Source organism: Triticum aestivum, chromosome 2D, assembly GCF_018294505.1.
Source record: "Triticum aestivum cultivar Chinese Spring chromosome 2D, IWGSC CS RefSeq v2.1, whole genome shotgun sequence".
Lineage (NCBI taxonomy): Eukaryota > Viridiplantae > Streptophyta > Magnoliopsida > Poales > Poaceae > Triticum > Triticum aestivum.
The window spans coordinates 244,362,897-244,376,528 of NC_057799.1; positions in this window are offsets into that span (position 1 = coordinate 244,362,897).

The window sequence follows — 13,632 nt, forward strand, 5'->3', positions numbered from 1 at the left end:
CATAAATCACCCAACCGCATAAGGAACGCAAACTCAAGGAACATAAAACCGGTATGACAGAAACTAGGGCGGCAAGAGTGGAACAAAACACCAGGCATAAGGCTGAGCCTTCCACCCTTTACCAAAATATATAGATGCATTAATTAAATAAGAGATATTGTGATATCCGAACATATCCATGTTCCGACATGGAACAAACTTCAACTTCACCTGCAACTAGCAACGCTATAAGAGGGGCTGAGCAAAAGCGGTAACATAGCCAAACAACGGTTTGCTAGGGAAGGATGGTTAGAGGCTGACATGGCAATATGGGAGACATGATATAGCAAGTGATAGGTAGCGCAGCATGGCAATAGAGCGAATAAGTAGCAAAGCAAAGATAGAAGTGATTTCGAGGGGTGGTCATCTTGCCTGCAAGGTTTTCAGAGTTGTCGAAAGCTTGATCCTCGTAAGCGTACTCAACAGGTTCCTCGTTCACGAACTGGTCTCCTGGCTCTACCCAAGACAAGAACACAAGCAACGGAACCACAATCAAACACGAGAAATGCACAAGCAACAGGATGCAAAACATGTATGATATGCAAGATATGATATGCGATGCATATGCGTGCTCCGGAAGGAAAATGATGAACAAGGCAGTAACTTGACAAACCAAGCATGCCACTGGAAAGATGAGATGATTTCGGTCAAAATCGATATAAAGATCACCGGAAACGGATGTACGGTTTGCAAATGGCAAGCAAAACAAGAATGACACGAATCTGCGATTAACAGCACGATAGCACTTAAAATGCAACAAGTAAAAAAGCTACAGCACTCCAACATAGCAACAAAGCATATGAAAGTAATCTACAGGAGATGCTTGACAAAAGATGAACACTGAGCTACGGCTAGATCACAACATAACAAGCTCAAACAACCATGGCAAAAGTGCAAAAGATAACAGGTTCACAGACTTGGTGAAATTACTGGACATGGCAGAAAACAGCATCAGGTAGCAATGTTCAGAGCACGAAACCAACATGCTACAGGAACTTAACATGGCAAAACAAGGCATAAAAGTATTCTACTAAATGCATACGACAAAAGTCCCTTACTGACCATAAGCCAAAAAGGAGCAGAAGATATGATGGCAAGCATGTAAACATAGCAAGTTTCGTTAACAGGTTTCAGACTTGGCAGAAAACAGAGCATGGCAGAAACAATAATATGAAGGCATGTTTGTGAGCTTGATGCACTCACCACAAAGCAATGCATAACAAAAAAAAGCATACCTACAGCAAGATGGCATGTTTATGAAGCTATCCATGGCAAGAACAAATGCATAGCATGTATGGATCAACTACAACAAGCTTGGCAAAAAATGAATATCATGTTAAGAATCTGCCAGAAATATTTTATAGCAAAAGTAGAGCAAGATTGAGTCATGCTATGGTACTCCATAATTGCAAACAAGGGCAGGAATGGATCAATTACAACTATAGCTACAAAACATCCTTACTGAACAACTCTAAAATATGCATGGATCTCTCTGTAGCATCAAGTTTACATGACAACAAAATAACAGCAGACAAAGACTTGGAGAAATCACCAAGTCCCTGAAATCAGAAACATTACGGAGCCTAGTTTGCATGCTTGTCGTAGTCACCACGGAGATCACAAAAATACATTGCATACACCACTGGAAAGATGGCATGGCATACAACAAAACACATGTAGAGCTCATGCCCATAAGATGCACAAATTAAAAGATACAAAAATGACAAATCTCCAAGTTCTGCTAAGAACCAGCAGATAACAGCAAGTGGCACTCTTGCACCAGAGATTTGGGCATCAAGATGACCTCTAATGAACATGGTGAAATTGAACAAAATGTAGAGCATCACGAGGCGAACAATTTGACATATTACACGCGCGAAACGGAGCTATATGCAGAGAGTAATGCAATGTTGAACAGGGGCACATACTGTAAGATGATGAGGACTTGGAGAAAATTTGGGATCGGGAAAGTCAACCTGCACAGTGCCCAGATCCAATCGAGGGAGCTCGGGCTCGGGCTCGTCGAGGTCGGGGCTGGGGCTCCCGCCGGCAGAGAGGAAGGAGGGCGGCGACCGGAGGAAGGAGAGGAGGAGGCGGCGCGGCGGGGCACCGGCGACGAGGCGGCGGGGCCGCGCCGGCGGGCGGGCGGCGGAGAGGCCGCGGCGGCGTGGGCGAGTGCGGCGGCGGCGCACGGGAGGCAGGCGGCGGCGGCCGGTCGGCGGCGCGAGGAGGAGGGCGCCGGCTCGGGTTCCGGTGGGCCGGCGGCGACGGCGAAGGCGGCGGTGACACGTGGCGGCGGCGGTGGAAGTGGACGCGTCCGGCTCCGCCCGGACGTGTCCGGCGGCGGAGAGGGAGCGGGTCTAGGGTTTAGTCTGCGTTCGTTTTTCGGGAGGGTCACATATAAATAGGTAGAGGAAGCTAGGAGGCTCCAAATGAGATGCGGTTTTCGCCCACACGATCGTGATCGAACGACCTAGAGCATGGAAGAGAGTTTGGTGGGTTTTGGTCTATTTTGAGAGGGGTTTATGCTGCACACACAAATGGACTTGGCGGATGCCCGGTTAACCGTTGGAGTACCAAACGACCTCCAAATGGAACGAAACTTGACCGGTGGTATACCAAGGCCACTTGACAAGCCTCGGTCCATTTCTAGAAAGTTTGACACCTGCTCACGAAAGAAAACAAGAGGGGTGCACCGGAGGAGATGGGAGCGCCGGATTGCAAAACGGACAACGGGGAAAATGCTCGGATGCATGAGGCGAACACGTATGCAAATGCAATGCACATGATGACATGATATGAAATGCATGACATGGACAAAATGCAAAACGAAAGACAAAACCCGACCACGAAGGGAATATCATAACACATAGCCGAAAATGGCAAGAGTCGGAGTTACAAATATGGAAAGTTACATCCGGGGTGTTACACCCCGGCCGTGTGCCCGCTCTTTGGCGTCAACCCTACCTCCACTACTGTTCCCAGCACGCGGCTGCCCACGCTTGCCCGTCTTCGTTTCCTCGCCAGCCACCCTCAAGCATATCGATCCTGTAACCCTCGCCTCTCATGTGGTCCTGCCGGGTTTGCATTAAGAAACATGTTAGTTGCTGCTCTCCATCGTGGTGAGGCATATTTCCTCGCAATCCCTCTTCCTATTTCGTTCCGTATGTTCCCAAATATTCTAAAAAATAACGAAGAGTGTATATATGTTCATTATCTACCTTCCTAACTAGTACATATAAGTTGTATTTGTTCCAATAAGTTACTGCCGATTTACAGATCGTGGGCGCCCGAGTCACACAAACTTAACAAATAAGCTATACATTTTCTAAGTTATTGCATGACATGTTTAGACAGCTTGATACCAAGTTGTTAGTTTTATGCTTATCCTCCTTTCCCGAGTTTCGCATGTGTTCTCTGTAGATGCCGAGTAGCAATGACAACACTCATGCTTCAGGCGATGTATCTTCATCTGATTCCGACAACCCTAGGTCTTCAGCAGATGGTGAGGGATCAAGTAATCTGGAACAGGATAGAGCTACAGCAATTACCCTTCCGGTCAGGACACAGAGGAATGCTCCAAGGAAGCCCACACACCAGCCAAAAGGTGTATATGAAGTAACTAAGATCGATTTAAATTCTTGGGCTCCAACTAAAATAGATAAAGCACACATGAGATTCAGGAGTGTGTGTGGATTTGTTGGCAGGGCAAGGCTCAGCATTAATCTGCTAGGGTTTCAAAAAGCTGACACAGAAACACGGCAAAGGATTTTCCGAGAAATCATGGATCACTTCAACATTCGAGAGCAGTGGAGAATGCAAGTGGAACATGCTGCACCGAAGAAGGCTAGGGATGCTTGGAGAAACTGGAAGCACGTGTTGTACAAGAAGTACTTGAGTGAAGGCAAGGGCCCAATCCCCGCATACCCCCAAATTACAAAGGCAGACTAGGCAGAATTCAAAAGGGTCAGGGCCACTATAGAGTTTGCTATGAAGAGTGCCAAGCAATCAGAACTTCAGAAGAGTAACACACACCCCCCCCCCCCCCCACCGTACGGGTGTGGCAGGATAATACGACATGAAACTGATATGGGACCAGGAGGACAAAGAAGCAGTAGCTGCAAGTGGGAAACCGACCTTTAGTGAAATCAGGGGCGAACGCGCTAGAGACTACTTGCGAGCACGTGCATGGAGGCGTGATGATGAAACTTATTACTTTGAAAACTCACATGACGAAAAACCGTATCGCATGATGTTAAAGGCTTCCCAGATCCCTGGAAGGTTCTACAGGAACTCAGGACCATGCGACATTCTGCCCGATGCTCTAGAAGCAAGAGAGCCCCCTAGCTGTGCAAGGGGTATAGGTGTTAATGTCCCGCATAAGAGGGCTTTCACACTCAGCAAAGAAGAGAGGCTCGGCATGAAAAAAGCGAGGAGTGAAATGAAGCAGAATGAATTGTATGACAGACTGAAGGGCATACTTACACATTATGAAGGTACATTAAAATGTGTGACAGCTTGGGTTTGCCCACCCTTCTTGGAAGAGGGCCTCTTGTTGGACAATGTGCCATTGAAGTCGGGCTGTGTGAATGCTACATGACTGAAGTAAAGCCTAGATTCAATGAATTTGCCCTGAAGAATGTCCTAGGAGACTTTGATGAGCAAAGGACCTTGGGAGAAACACTGTTACATCACATCCAGTGGCCGTGAAAGGAAATAGATTTCATGGATGAGATCCCTGAAGCCCCGCTAAGAGCAACCAATGTCACCCCTCAACCGGCGACGCTCTCCTTGCCACAGCAGCTCTCGCGTGCTTCCCCAAAGAACCTAATACTCGTAATCCGACGGCTGATGCATCAACCTATGATCAACTGGCCCGACTTTGTGTCGTACAGGCCATGTCATCTTCCACCCCAGAGCAGCTAGTGGCAAGGCCTACAACTGCTGAAGACGCACCACCTGTTCAGATGCCGGCCGCTGAAGCAGCGGGGGGAGACCTAGATGCAGCACATGCTCAGCAGACCAACCTGGTGGAATGGACTACTAAGCAGTCTGATGCTTCAAAACCGCCTGCTAAGCAGTCTGTAGGTCCAGAACCGGCTACTCATCAGTCCATCGGTCCGCAGCTGCGTGATCAGCATACCAATGCATCAGCATTCCTGCTCAGTAAACCAACGTGTTGGCATGGCCTCCTCGGCACACCAACAAGTTGCACCACCTGCGCAGAAACCTGACATAGCTTCAATGCATGGTCAGCAATCTGATGCCTCAGCTCCTATAGCCTAGCAGTCCGTCACAGCGGCACCGCCAGCTCAGCGGTCCGGCATAGCTAAACCGTCTGCTAAGCAATCCGTCGAAGCTTCACCGTCTGCTCGGCAGTCTGCCTTTCAGCCAACCAGACGTTGTACCAGAAGTGCTTCAAGTACCAAGAAGGAAGCGGGCAAAAAGGCTCCACCCGTGAGGAAGCGCGCCCTGAGAGCGAAGAGGAAAGAGAACAATTGCCTCTTACTTAAAGCACTCATTACCCATAACCAAATTAACAACAAGTTTTTCAAATCGGGGAGTATTATTATTTCTGACGGCATGGATGATGAAGAAATAGCTCTGCTACTTGCTAAAAATAAAGCAGTCGTACTTGAAGCACGCAATTACGTCCATGGCCAGACATTTCTTGTTGGTGAATACTTTGATGAGTGCAGCTCCAGTTGTCGCGTGTTACATAAATATTGCATGGATCAAATGTTAGAAGGTCATCATGTTCTGCTAGTCCACTACAATAGAGATCATTTTTGACACGATGCTGGTTCCATTAGTGTGAGTTTCGAGGACTTACATCTCTTCTTTAACTACAACAATCTCGACGCCACTCTTGTTAGATGCCTGATTTTGTAAGTACTTAACAAACTCTGATCAACTTCTCCATACAAGGATGTAAAAATGATAAACAACTAACTGCATTTTATTCCTCTCAGGGGATTGAATGCACAGAGAAGAAAAAGGGAGAGTGTGTATTTCATAGATCCTGCATTAGCAAATGGCACAACATTAGATGGTAATGACCAACGGGACTGGGCCATTAACACGGTCGTCGGTATCTTCGAAAACACGTCCCATGCAGAATCATTTCTCTGGCCATATCATGAATGGCAAGTCAAGTAAACAACCATGCATACACTGATTGTCTTTCAGATTTCGACATAATTCGTAAGTTCATCGCTTTCCTAATATGTAGCAATCACTGGATATTGGTATTCATTGTTCCAAACAAGAACACAGTTTACTACATGGATTCTCTCAGAGAGTCAACAAATGCTCAGGATCTGACGCACCTTCAGCAATTCATGGATAGGTATTGAATTCTATGATGTTGAAATTAATTTGCATTCATATCTAGTTGAATAATTGATGTTGTCAAAATTCATGTTCATTTGCAGTGTGCTCGCATTGTGAAAAACTAAACCAGGGAACCTGTTCAAGAGGGAACTACCTGTGCAGCACGAGATATTTCCCTGGTAACACACCGTAATCCGTTATTTTCGGAAAATGTATCCAATAGTCTGCAAATACCTTTTCTTATGCTAGTCAAATGTTCAAGCTTCTAAATAAACCTCTTTCTATTTCTGTCAAAGAAAAAATACATCTAACACTAGTTAGGTTGTTCCTAACAGGACAAATACATGACTAATTCTGTACAAAAAATTTCAGTGTCCTCAGCAACAAGCAGGGACCAACCTTTGTGGATACTATGTTTGAAGACACATGATCTCCATCTGCAAATCTGCTGATAGTCATGAAGATGCTCGCGAATTAGTACCAGTAAGTTTATCTTAATTATTATCTTCTACTCCACTCATATGGCACATTCTGATCTTAAAAATACTGCAGCTCATCTTAGAACCGAGGACCCTGAACCGCTCCCCGCACTACAAAAAAAAGACACTTCCGTGATGATACGTGTTTGTCACAGTAGGTCATGTTTTCTGTCATGCATGTACATCCATGACAATTTTATGACAGAATCAAGATAGTCATACCTGTTCTGTCGTAGAAGTGTTCCATGACATTACCAAAATTATCATCACGGAAGTGTCCACTTCCATGACGATAAATCGCGCGTCATGGAAGTGCTTTCGTCAAGGGTGACCGACACGTGGCATCCACCGTAACGGGTCGCCGTTAAGCTATCGGGTCCAGTTTTAGATCCGATAACCCGCTAACAGCCCGGACCAATGAGGATTTTCCACGTGTAAAATTCTCATTGGCCGGAGGAAACACGTGTTGGCTCACTGTTGGGACAGATGTCATCCATTCATTGGACAGGAGGCACCTATGATACGTCGACACGTGGCACGGCCCAACAGAGGCCCATTCCAGTGAAAAGGCCGGCCCATTTGACTTGGTCAAAAGGTAACGTGCCGGCCCACGGAAAGCCTGTTAATGGCCTGTTCGTATATAGCCCATTTATGGCCCGCTAACTCAGGGCCCGTTACGGCCTATCGGAATTAAGCTTAGTAGCTTCATCTGGGCCATCCAATATGATTCCAGCCCATTGTAACTTCCGTCCCATGATGTCTTTCGGCCCATACGAGGCCATTTGTAACTCTTGGCCCATTAACGGCCTGTGGTGAATCTGGCCCGCAATGAACAGTGTAACCCTTTATACCCATTAACAGCCCATTATTCCATTGGGCCGTTTCCAACCCGTGTTATCTTTCGGCCTTCTCAGGGCCCATTTATTCTTGGGCTCATTTCCAGCATTCGGTTACTTACGGCCCGTTATTGGCCTTTTCTGCTTGTGGGCCAAATTCAGCCCGCGGTTACAATCGGCTCATTTGCAGCCTGTTAATCCGTTGGGCCGTTTTCATAGCATCATCAAATACGGCCGATTAACGACGGCCCGTTATTGTCGGCCCATGAACGGACGATTCCAAATCTAGCCCGTTTACGGCCCATAATGCGGTCTGTTATTGGCCCATGTTTGGCCTATCCATCATACGGCACGTAGAAGGCCCATTGATGCTACGACCCATAGAAGGCCCATTGTTTCTACGGCCCTTAGAAGGCACATTGTTTCTACAGCCCATACGAGGCCCATGGTAACTACAGTAAATATGTAGCCCATGGTTATTGTGGCCTAGTTTTAAAAAATAGGTTATTGCGGCCACTAGCAAACCGCAGAAAAAGAACTGCACTGACTACAAGCAAACAAATAAACAAGACAACAAGGAAATAAATAAGCAAGCAACTTACGCTAGGCTATCACGGCTATTACACATATTACATCCACTAGGCATCAAAGTTCGCCACCAGTGCAAATATAGGGAACAAAGCAGCATATCATATACACTGGTTGTCAAAGTTGGCGACCAGTGCAAATAAACGCCGCAGCAAAACAAGTCCAGAACTGAAACCACTTCAGAAGATCTCAAGAAACAATATCCTGGGTACCCATAATGCTGGCAAGATGCTTAGCAAGCTTATTAACTTTCTCTTGTTTGGCGCTTAAATCCTCCAGCACTTGCTGTTGCACCAGGAAGTATGCATCTGAATTCTGCAGGGACTTCCTCAGTCCTTCGGCTTCCTGTCGCATAACATCTGATCGATGTCTTTCAACTTGAAGTTGAGACTCAAGAAGCCGAACTGATTCAGGCAGCGAGTTCGAAGAGCTGGTGCCAGCAGTAGTAGCCAGTAACTCGAACACTACATCAAGACAAGACTTTGGGGTTGTCTCAGTGTCTTCAATATAGTTTTTATCAGCTTTCTTGGAGACCAACAGGGATGTCTCACTATCTTGAACCTTATCTGCATTACTTCCTTTACCATTGCATAACGGGGTACTCTTCTCCAATATTTTATCCGCGTTCTAAAAGAGAAACAAACAAACACATCACAGGTTTACAATGTAGTATATGAAACTCATTTTGGTAAACCAGTTCAGTAGTAAGGTGGACAGGATAACAGCATGAAACAAACATATATCTATGTAGTATGGTCACTGTATGGTCTATATCATTCTAGTTTATGTTGCCAAATCAAGATAGATACAGTTTGAATCATATCTATTTAAGACAAAGCAGCATAGACAGAATATAAGTGTGGGAAACTACACAGCAATAACAACACTTGTAATGTGCATGGCATGAGAACATAACTGTTTATTCAATTGAAACTGAAATCAACATAGAGCAAGTTACAACAGCAAACACGTTAAAGAAACAAGTTTAAAACATACCTATTGCGCCATTGGAGTTTAAATTGCATCCTTCAAATTTGAAATTAGTTGGTATGAGTAAATACAGTGATGCAAGAGCAAAGTAGTATGAATCATAGCTACGGAACCTGACCAGAGAACAATTCTTCTTCTGCTTTAAGCGTTGACTTGGGGTTCGGAGTGGTGGTCCTCGTGCTTTGGGCACTGCAGTTGCCTTACTAACTGCTGGTGTTCGGGTGCTCTATGGTGGAGACGGTGGTGTGTCAACTGGAACTGGGTTACTATCTACTGGGGTTGGGGTTAGAAGGGGTGTAGCTCGTTCTTTGTCCAACTGGGTAGGGGTACAATCTGCGTGAGTCTGGGTTATGTGTGGTGGGGCTGGTTCTTGGGCAAGTACAACCGTGGTTCTATCTGCATCGACAGGTAGCACGATCTTTTCTGAAGACCGTGTTTTTACTCCCACAGATACTGCCATCACCCCCTCCAATTGAAATGGCTGATAAACAAGAAAAGTAATTGACTATACAGACATTGTAAGAGACAGGTGCAATGGATAGTAGGGAAGAAAACAGGGCATGAAATAATTCACATTTATGTTGTCTAACCAAACAGAATAGCAGGACATAATTTCACATATATGATGGCTAATTAAACAGGATAGCATGACACAATTTCACATGTATGATGGCTAACTAAACATGATAGAATGACATACTTAAAAATATGATGACTATGTAAACATGATGACATGATATAACTATACGATGTGTCTATTAAAGTGGTTGGCATGCCATAAATCACGAACATGCCGTCGATGGAAACATGATGGCATGATATAATTCACGGATAGAATGACATAATTCAAAATATGATGACTATGTAAACAGGATGAGATGATATAACTATATTATGTTTTAGAAAATGGGTTGGTATGCCATAATTCAGATACATGTTGTCTATGTAAACATCTTGGCACGATATAATTCAAATATATGATTTATATACTAAGCAAGTGAGCAGAGGGCAATCGCATATATGATGTGTCAACTAAGGAGATGACATTCAATATTGTGTATATGATGTAAAAACTAAGCATTGCAATACAACATATGCATGATATGAGTAATATAACCCTGCCAAGTTTGAGCATACACCTCAGGGGGATAATAGGACTGGTCATCTGCCTCTGAATCCTCCTCTGAAGAGCTATCTGTAACCAGCAAGATATCTGCTTCAGCAGGTAGCATTGTCTGCTCTGAAGACCTTGTTTTCACTCCAGATTTCTCCATCACCAATTCAAATGGCTGATGCACAGGAAGAGCAGTTGAATATACAAACATTGTCGACAAATGCAACGAGAAATACAAAAAAAGGACAGCATGATATAATTCAAATATATGACGCTTGGCTAAACAGCATGGCATTGCATAATTCACATATATAATGCCTTGCAACAAGATAGCATTGCATAATTCACATATATAATGTCTTGCAACAAGATGGCATCGCATAATTCAAATATATGGTAATTAGACACTAAACAGGTGGCATTCACACAAAGCATGTCTAAACTAAGCAAATGACATAGCAATGCAAGATACCATACGCACGATATGAGCAACATAACCCTGCCAAGTTAGAGCATGCACCTCGGGGGGGGATAGGACTGGTCATCTGTCTCTGAATCCTCCTCTGAGGAGCTATCCGTAACCAGCAAGACATGCGCTTCGTCAGATAGCATTGTCTGCTCTGAAGACCTTGTTTCCACTTCAGATTTTTCCATGACCGTGCCGAATGGCTGATGCACAGGAAGAGTAATTGAATGTACTAAAATTGTTGACAAATTTAACACGTAATAAAAAAATTATGGCATGATATAATTCACATATAAGATGACTGGCTAACCAGGGTGGCATTGCAAAATTCACATATATGATGCCTGGCTAAACAAGATGGCATTGCATGATTCACATATACGATAAAGAAACTAAACAGATGGCATTGACACAAAGCATGTCTAAACTAAGCAGATGACATATTTGATGTATACAGTAAGCAATGCAAGGCACCATATGCATGATATTACCAACATCAGCATGCCAAGTTAGAGCGAAGACCTCAGGGGGTAAATAGGAGTGGTCTTCTCCTTCTGAATCCCCCTCAGAACAGTTATCTTCCTCTTGATTACGATCCGAAATGGGTGGAGGGGGGCTGCCTTTGCGCCCACCATGGAGCGACGTCTGCATGAAATTTTATTGCCACGCAAGGCTCGTCTCTTTTGCTCTACATGTTCAGTTCCATTGTGTACAATAACTGACATGCATAGGAATAAAACATAGTGAGATTATGTAAGGAGTGCATGCACAAATCCAGAGTGATGGTAGCAAACTGTGGATAGACCCAAAACCAATGATGGCAGGCAGATAATAGCTTTAGTTAAAAAATACAGATAATGGCTCCTTTAATGTTTGTTTGCACCCAACATGAAACTCATAGTAGACACCCGAGATTAACCAGATAGTAGACAATAGTACTGATTGCTGCCCCAATATGTACCCCACAACCATTTAAAAACTGAAGTTTCAGCATTAGTTTGGACCTGACTCAGAGTCTAATAGGTGAACACGACGATAAAGTAGCATGTCATCATATTAAGCGATGCATAACGTAAGCAGACACGGAAGAGTGCGACCTCTCTTGCGGACCCGTGTAGTCCTCAAGGTCATCTGCTCAGTTGATGATGGTAATGCAGTTGTCGTGGCTGCCGGCGGCGGGGAAGAAGATCTGAGGCGGCGAAAGACAGTCTGGAGAGCGGATCCCTGCTGTGGTGAACCCTTCCGTCGTTGGAGCAGCTGAGCTGGGGTGGAACACAGCGCAGCAGGAGCAGGACAAACCACACAAGGTTTTCTTTGACACATATCTATAACAGAAGTAATTGTGTAAGGGCTTGTTTGAATTTGAGGATTCTAACAATGCAGGGATAGGAAATAGACAGGAATAGGATAGGAATGCACGTGCAAAACAGAGAATTTAAAAACACAGGATTTCTGCCAATCTGGGTGTTTGATTCACAAGAATTGGAAGATCATAGGATGCAAAGAAGCATAGTGAGATTAAGTCAAACCACAAGTGTACAACCTCTTTGGCGAAGCCATGTCGATCTCAGCGTGATTGGGTTGGTCGGTGAGGATGCTCCGGCTGACTTGGCTGTCGGAGGAGGGGAAGAAGATCTTAGGCGTCTGGAGATGGAGCCCGAGGTACTGCTCCGCTGTGATGGAGGGTTTCGTCGTTGGAGCAGCTCCGGTGAGTTGTACGACGCCGAGGCTGAAGCAGGACAAGAGAGACAACGTTAACCTGAGTGGAATTCTAATAGCATCTCCAATAGATGACATAAAATACATAACCACAAAGTGCTAGATGTAAAATACATCGGCCGCTCATCTCTGAACTTAACTCTCAAAACTGAATTTAACTGTCGAAACTGAACTTAACTGTCGAAACTGAATTTTTCTGTCGAAACTGAATTACGCACTAGTAGCAGAAAAGCAGTAGCAGCAGCAGCGCGTGCGAGAGCCAGCTGGTCGTGTAGCAGCATGAGGTGAGGCTACCCTGAGCTGCCAGCCACCACCGGCCAAACAGCCGCCCCCCGCCGCCCGCGGCCGGCGGTGCGCCGCCCCACCTGCCCCGAAACCACTCCCCACTGCCGCTCCGTTGCCGCCCCGGCCATCCCTCTAGGGCCCCCCCTGCCGACCTTTTTCTCCGGCGATCCCCACGCCACCGCCCCACCACCACCGGCAACCACCGCCCCACCCTAAACCCTAAGATAGATACTGGGGTACCTCTCCGGCGAGCCCCCCTCCCTGCTGCGACTGAAGTGTAGCTAAATCAGAGCAACATCGCAAGCAAGAGCAAGAGCGAGAGCAGCAGTGCGAGCAAGAGCAATAGCAAGAGCAGACCAAGCAGGGGACCGAGAGCAAGAGCAGAGCAGCAGCGCGAGCGAGAGGTAAAGCAGCAGCAGCTCCTACTGATGTGGACGTCGCCGCTGAGGGAGCGACGCCGTGGAGGAAGTGGCCGGCGACGCCACCGTGGATGGAGCCGCGCCGTGTCGGCTCGGGACCGAGCGCCGGCTGCACTGTGAGATCGAATCAAGAAGAAAATGCGGTGATTAGTGTACAACCTCTTTGGTGGCGCCGATTAGGCCTCAGCTTCATCCGAGTAAACGGTGATGATGATGCTCTTCCGGTGGTGCAGGTGAAGACGGCGGTGTGGGAATGGAGGTGGCGCGAAAGACGAGGGGAACGTCGGGGCAGCTCCTTGGAGGTGGAGGACGGGGTGGCTGAACCGGCGGGACGACGAGATCGACGACGGATCCTCATCCGGTA